This window comes from Oncorhynchus nerka, unplaced genomic scaffold (assembly GCF_034236695.1).
Source record: "Oncorhynchus nerka isolate Pitt River unplaced genomic scaffold, Oner_Uvic_2.0 unplaced_scaffold_511___fragment_3, whole genome shotgun sequence".
NCBI lineage: Eukaryota > Metazoa > Chordata > Actinopteri > Salmoniformes > Salmonidae > Oncorhynchus > Oncorhynchus nerka.
Window position 1 is genome coordinate 221,103 of NW_027040288.1, and position 7,164 is coordinate 228,266.

Here is a 7,164-nt window from a genome sequence, read left to right on the forward strand (position 1 = left end):
TAACATTAATATGATGCTTTATCCGGCCGTGGGTCGTCAGGACCTCCACCAGCCGAAGCTAAGGAGTAACATTAATATGATGCTTTATCTGGCCGTGGGTCGTCAGGACCTCCACCAGCCGAAGCTAAGGAGTAACATTAATATGATGCTTTATCTGGCCGTGGGTCGTCAGGACCTCCACCAGCCGAGCTAAGGAGTAACATTAATATGATGCTTTATCCGGCCGTGGGTCGTCAGGACCTCCACCAGCCGAAGCTAAGGAGTAACATTAATATGATGCTTTATCCGGCCGTGGGTCGTCAGGACCTCCACCAGCCGAAGCTAAGGAGTAACATTAATATGATGCTTTATCCGGCCGTGGGTCGTCAGGACCTCCACCAGCCGAAGCTAAGGAGTAACATTAATATGATGCTTTATCTGGCCGTGGGTCGTCAGCACCTCCACCAGCCGAAGCTAAGGAGTAACATTAATATGATGCTTTATCCGGCCGTGGGTCGTCAGGACCTCCACCAGCCGAAGCTAAGGAGTAACATTAATATGATGCTTTATCTGGCCGTGGGTCGTCAGGACCTCCACCAGCCGAAGCTAAGGAGTAACATTAATATGATGCTTTATCCGGCCGTGGGTCGTCAGCACCTCCACCAGCCGAAGCTAAGGAGTAACATTAATATGATGCTTTATCTGGCCGTGGGTCGTCAGCACCTCCACCAGCCGAAGCAGTAACATTAATATGATGCCTTCTAATTGCAGTTGCTGTACTCATACTATACAGGAGAACGATCGCCTTATCATGATTTTTTGGTCAAAGTTCATGAACTTATCACTGCTGAAGTGGGGAATGCTGCTTTTTAGTTAGCTTTGCGACATTATCAAAAATAGATTTTGGATTGTTCTAGGATGATTGAGCAACAGTGAGGGCTCTTTGATACGGCACGGTAGTGTCATTCCAAGCTAGTCGGAAGACTTCCAGTTTGGTGTGGCGCCATTTACGTTCCAATTTCCTGGAAGCTTGCTTCAGAGCTCGGGTATTTTCTGTATACCAGGGAGCTAGTTTCTTATGACAAATGTGTTTTGTTTTTAGGGGCGCGACTGCATCTAGGGTATTGCGCAAGGTTAAATTGAGTTCCTCAGTTAGGTGGTTAACTGATTTTTGTACTCTGACATCCTTGGGTAGGTGAAAAGAGTCTGGAAGGACATCTAGGAATCTTTGGGTTTTCTGAGAATTTATAGTACGGCTTTTGATGCTCCTTGGTTGCGTCCTGAGCAGATTATTTGTTGCGATTGCAAACGTAATAAAATGGTGGTCCAATTATGAGGAAAAACATTAAGATCCACAATATTTATTCCACGGGACAAAACTAGGTCCAGAATATGACTGTTGTAGTGAGTAGGTCCAGAGACATGTTGGACAAAACCCACTGAGTCGATGATGGCTCCGAAAGCCTTTAGGAGTGGGTCTGTGGACTTTTCCCTGTGAATATTAAAGTCACCAAAGATTAGAATATTATCTGCTATGACTGCAAGGTCCAATAGGAATTCAGGAAACTCAGAGAGGAACGCTGTTTACGGTCCAGGAGGCCTGTAAACAGTAGCTATAAAAGTGATTGAGTTGCATAGATTTCATGACTAGAAGCTCAAAAGACGAAATGATTGAGTAGGCTGCATAGATTTCATAACTAGAAGCTCAAAAGACGAAATGATTGAGTAGGCTGCATAGATTTCATGACTAGATGCTCAAAAGACGAAATGATTGAGTAGGCTGCATAGATTTCATGACTAGTTGCTCAAAAGACGAAAACGCAGTCATTTATTTTTGGGGGGTAAAATGAAATTTGCTATCGTAAATGTGATCATCACCTCTGCATTTTCGGGAGGTGAGGCCTCATTTAACACCGTCAATTCATCAGGCTTGAGCCATGTTTGTCAGGCCATTCACATCAAGATTATGATCAGTGATTAATTAGTTAATTGACTCTAACTGCCTTGGAAGTGAGGGATCTAACATTAAGTAGCCCTATTTTGAGATGTGAGGTATCATGATCTCTTTCAATAATGACAGAAATGGAGGAGGTCTTTATTCCAGTGAGATTGCTAAGGCGAACACAGCCATGTTTAGTTTTGCCCAACCTAGGTCGAGGCACAGACACGGGGATAGCTGAGCTGACTACACTGACTGTGCTAGTGGCAGACTCCACTAAGCTGGCAGGCTGGCTAACAGCCTGCTGCCTGGCCTGCACCCTATTTCATTGTGGAGCTAGAGGAGTTAAAGCCCTGTCTATGTTGGTAGATAATATGAGAGCACCCTTCCAGCTAGGATGGAGTCCGTCACTCCTCAACAGGCCAGGCTTTCTGGCGAGTCCCAGAAAGAGGGCCAATTATTGACAAATGTTATCTTTTGGGAGGGGCAGAAAACAGTTTTCAACCAGAGATTGAGTTGAGACTGCTGTAGAGCTCATCACTCCCCCTAGCTGGGAGGGGGCCAGAGACAGTTACTCGATGCCGACACATCTTTCTATCTGATTTACACGCAGAAGCTATGTTGCGCTTGGTGATCTCTGACTGTTTCATCCTAACATCGTTGGTGCCGACGTGGATAACAATATCTCTATACTCTCTGCACTCGCCAGTTTTAGCTTGAGCCAGCACCATCATCAGATTAGCCTTAACGTCGGTAGCCCTGCCCCCTGGTAAACAGATTAGCCTTAACGTCGGTAGCCCTGCCCCCTGGTAAACAGATTAGCCTTAACGTTGGTAGCCCTGCCCCCTGGTAAACAGATTAGCCTTAACGTTGGTAGCCCTGCCCCCTGGTAAACAGATTAGCCTTAACGTCGGTAGCCCTGCCCCCTGGTAAACAGATTAGCCTTAACGTCGGTAGCCCTGCCCCTGGTAAACAGATTAGCCTTAACGTCGGTAGCCCTGCCCCTGGTAAACAGATTAGCCTTAACGCCGGTAGCCCTGCCCCTGGTAAACAGATTAGCCTTAACGTCGGTAGCCCTGCCCCCTGGTAAACAGATTAGCCTTAACGTCGGTAGCCCTGCCCCCTGGTAAACAGATTAGCCTTAACGTCGGTAGCCCTGCCCCCTGGTAAACAGATTAGCCTTAACGCCGGTAGCCCTGCCCCTGGTAAACAGATTAGCCTTAACGTCGGTAGCCCTGCCCCTGGTAAACAGATTAGCCTTAACGCCGGTAGCCCTGCCCCCGGGTAAACAGATTAGCCTTAACGTCGGTAGCCCTGCCCCCTGGTAAACAGATTAGCCTTAACGTCGGTAGCCCTGCCCCCTGGTAAACAGTGTATGATCGCTGGATGATTCGTTTGAAGTCTAATACTGCGGGTAATGGAGTCGCCAATGACTAGGGTTTTCAATTTGTCAGAGCTAATGGTGGGAGGCTTCAGCGTCTCAGACCCCGTAACGGGAGGAGGAGAGACCAGAGAAGGATCGGCCTCCCACTCTGACTCATTGCTTAATAGGGATAAACGGTTGAGAGTTTGTCGGCTGAATGAGCGACACCGGTGGAGCATTTCCTTCCAGAAGCCTTAAGAAAGTTCTCTGGCTGCGGGGACAGTGCGAGAGGATTTATACTACTATCTGTACTTATTGGTGGCACAGAGGCTGTTTTATCCTTCCTACAGTTAAATTACCCTAACGATTGCGTCTGGTTTTAGACCCCATCTTAGCACTGAGACTGCACTTGTGAAGGTGGTAAATTACCTTTTAGTGGCGTCAGACCGAGGCTCTGCATCTGTCCTCGTTGCTCCTAGACCTTAGTGCTGCTTTTGACACCATCGATCACCACATTCTTTTGGAGAGATTGGAAACCCAAATTACCCGGATAAAGCACTAAATAAACTTCAGTTAGTGCTAAATACGGTTGCTAGAATCCTGACTACAACCAAAAAATTTGATCATATTACTCCAGTGCTAGCCTCTCTACACTGGCTTCCTGTCAAGGCAAGGGCTGATTTCAAGGTTTTACTGCTAACCTACAAAGCATTACAAGTCCTGCCGTACATACCTACACGTACACTACAGTCACAAGACGCAGGCCTTTCTTCTATAGAGCTCCATTTTTATGGAGTGGTCTGCCTACCCATGTGAGAGACGCAGACTCTGTCTCAACTTTTAAGTCTTTATTGAAGACTCATCTCTTCAGTAGGTCCTATGATTGAGTGTAGTCTGGCCCAGGAGTGGGAAGGTGAACGGAAAGGCTCTGGATCAACGAACCGCCCTTGCTCTCTCTGCCTGGCCGGTTCCCCTCTTTCCACTGGGATTCTCTGCCTCTAACCCTATTACAGGGGCTGAGTCACTGGTATACTGGTGCTCTTCCATGCCGTCCCTGGGAGGGGTGCGTCACCTGAGTGGGTTGAGTCACTGACGTGGTCATCCTGTCTGGGTTGGCGCCCTCCCTTGGGTTGTGCTGTGGCGGAGGTCTTTGTGAGCTATACTCGGCCTTGTCTCAGGATGGTAAGTTGGTGGATGAAGACATCCCTCTAGTGGTGTGGGGGCTGTGCTTTGGTCAAGTGGGTGGGGTCCTGCCTGTTTGGCCCTGTCCGGGGGTATTGTCGGAGTGTCTCCCGACCCCTTCTGTCTCAGCCTCCGGTGTTTATGCTGCAATAGTTTGTGTCGGGGGGCGGAATCAAATATAATAAAAAATAAAAATATCCCATCTTACATCAGCTGATATATTCAAGTGCTGTATAGAAACCCAGCCTAAAACCCCAAACAGCAAGCAATGCAGGTATAGAAGCACGGTGGCTAGTAAAAACTCCCTAGAAAGGACAGAACGGTCACGTTCTGCTGCCTGCAACATCCTCCAGCATGATCGGTTTGGCGGTGGGTCAGTCATGGTGTGACATTTCTTTGGGGGGCCGTACAGCCTTCCACGTGCTCACCAGAAGTAGCCTGACTGCCATTAGGTACCCCTTGTGAGACCATATGCTGGTGTGGTTGGCCTGGGTTCCTCCTAATGCAAGACAATGCTAGACCTCATGTGGCTGGAGTGTGTCAGCAGTTCCTGCAAGAGGAAGGCATTGATGCTATGGACTGGCCCGCCCGTCCCCCAGACCTGAATCCAATTGAGCACATCTGGGACATCATGTCTCGCTCCATCCACCAACGCCACGTTGCACCACAGACTGTCCAGGAGTTTTCGGATGCTTTAGTCCAGGTCTGGGAGGTGATCCCTCAGGAGACCATCCGCCACCTCATCAGGAGCATGCCCAGGCGTTGTAGGGAGGTCATACAGGCACGTGGAGGCCACACACACTACTGAGCCTCATTTTGACTTGTTTTAAGGACATTACATCAAAGTTGGATCAGCCTGTAGTGTGGTTTTCCACTTTAATTTTGAGTGTGACTCCAAATCCAGACCTCCATGGGTTGATAAATTTCATTTCCATTGATAATTTTTGTGTGATTTTGTTGTCAGCACATTCAACTATGTAAGAATTTTTTATTTATTTAATTCATTCAATTCCCTTTATTTTTTGGAGTAGTGTACGTAAGAACAATGGTGCAACACTAATAAAAATAATATTGTTTTATAACAAATGGGCTTTCTCCCGCTTTGGATAGTGGTCACTGTCTGCCGCTCTGAAACACGTCAGTGAGCTGTTGAATTGGCGCCTTTTCCTAGAACATGTTGGTTGCTATGTTCTAAGTGCCACAGGGTAGCCTAGTGGTTAGAGCGTTGGACTAGTAACTGGAAGGTTACAAGTTCAAACCACCGAGCTGACAAGGTACAAATCTGTCGTTCTGCCCCTGAACAAGGCAGTTAACCCACTGTTCCTAGGGCCGTCATTGAAAATAAGAATTTGTTCTTAATTGACTTGCCTGGTTAAATAAAGGTCAAATGTAGCCAGTATATTGGTGTGGATAATAATGTGTCGGAGGCAGCAGTGGAGTTAGGAGACGGGAAAACCTTAACTGACTTGCCTGGTTAAATAAAGGTCAAATGTAGGCAGTATATTGGTGTGGATAATAATGTGTTGGAGGCAGCAGTGGAGTTAGGAGACGGGAAAACCTTAATTGACTTGCCTGGTTAAATAAAGGTCAAATGTAGGCAGTATATTGGTGTGGATAATAATGTGTCGGAGGCAGCAGTGGAGTTAGGAGACGGGAAAACCTTAACTGACTTGCCTGGTTAAATAAAGGTCAAATGTAGCCAGTATATTGGTGTGGATAATAATGTGTCGGAGGCAGCAGTGGAGTTAGGAGACGGGAAAACCTTAATTGACTTGCCTGGTTAAATAAAGGTCAAATGTAGCCAGTATATTGGTGTGGATAATAATGTGTTGGAGGCAGCAGTGGAGTTAGGAGACGGGAAAACCTTAACTGACTTGCCTGGTTAAATAAAGGTCAAATGTAGGCAGTATATTGGTGTGGATAATAATGTGTCGGAGGCAGCAGTGGAGTTAGGAGACGGGAAAACCTTAACTGACTTGCCTGGTTAAATAAAGGTCAAATGTAGCCAGTATATTGGTGTGGATAATAATGTGTTGGAGGCAGCAGTGGAGTTAGGAGACGGGAAAACCTTAACTGACTTGCCTGGTTAAATAAAGGTCAAATGTAGCCAGTATATTGGTGTGGATAATAATGAGGCAGCAGTGGAGTTAGGAGACGGGAAAACCTTAACTGACTTGCCTGGTTAAATAAAGGTCAAATGTAGCCAGTATATTGGTGTGGATAATAATGTGTCGGAGGCAGCAGTGGAGTTAGGAGACGGGAAAACATTAACTGACTTGCCTGGTTAAATAAAGGTCAAATGTAGCCAGTATATTGGTGTGGATAATAATGTGTCGGAGGCAGCAGTGGAGTTAGGAGACGGGAAAACCTTAACTGACTTGCCTGGTTAAATAAAGGTCAAATGTAGGCAGTATATTGGTGTGGATAATAATGTGTTGGAGGCAGCAGTGGAGTTAGGAGACGGGAAAACAAAACCTTAACTGTCAAAAAGATTAAATATATTTTTTACATTTACTTATCCTTTATTCAAATAGTCGGTTAAGAACAAATAATTATTTATAATGACGGCCTACCGAGGAACAGTGGGTTTAACTGCCTGTTCAGGGACAGAACGACAGATTTTTACCTGGTCAGCTCGGGGATTCAATCTAGCAACCTTTCGGGTTATTGGCCCAATGCGCTAAACACTTTGCTACTACCT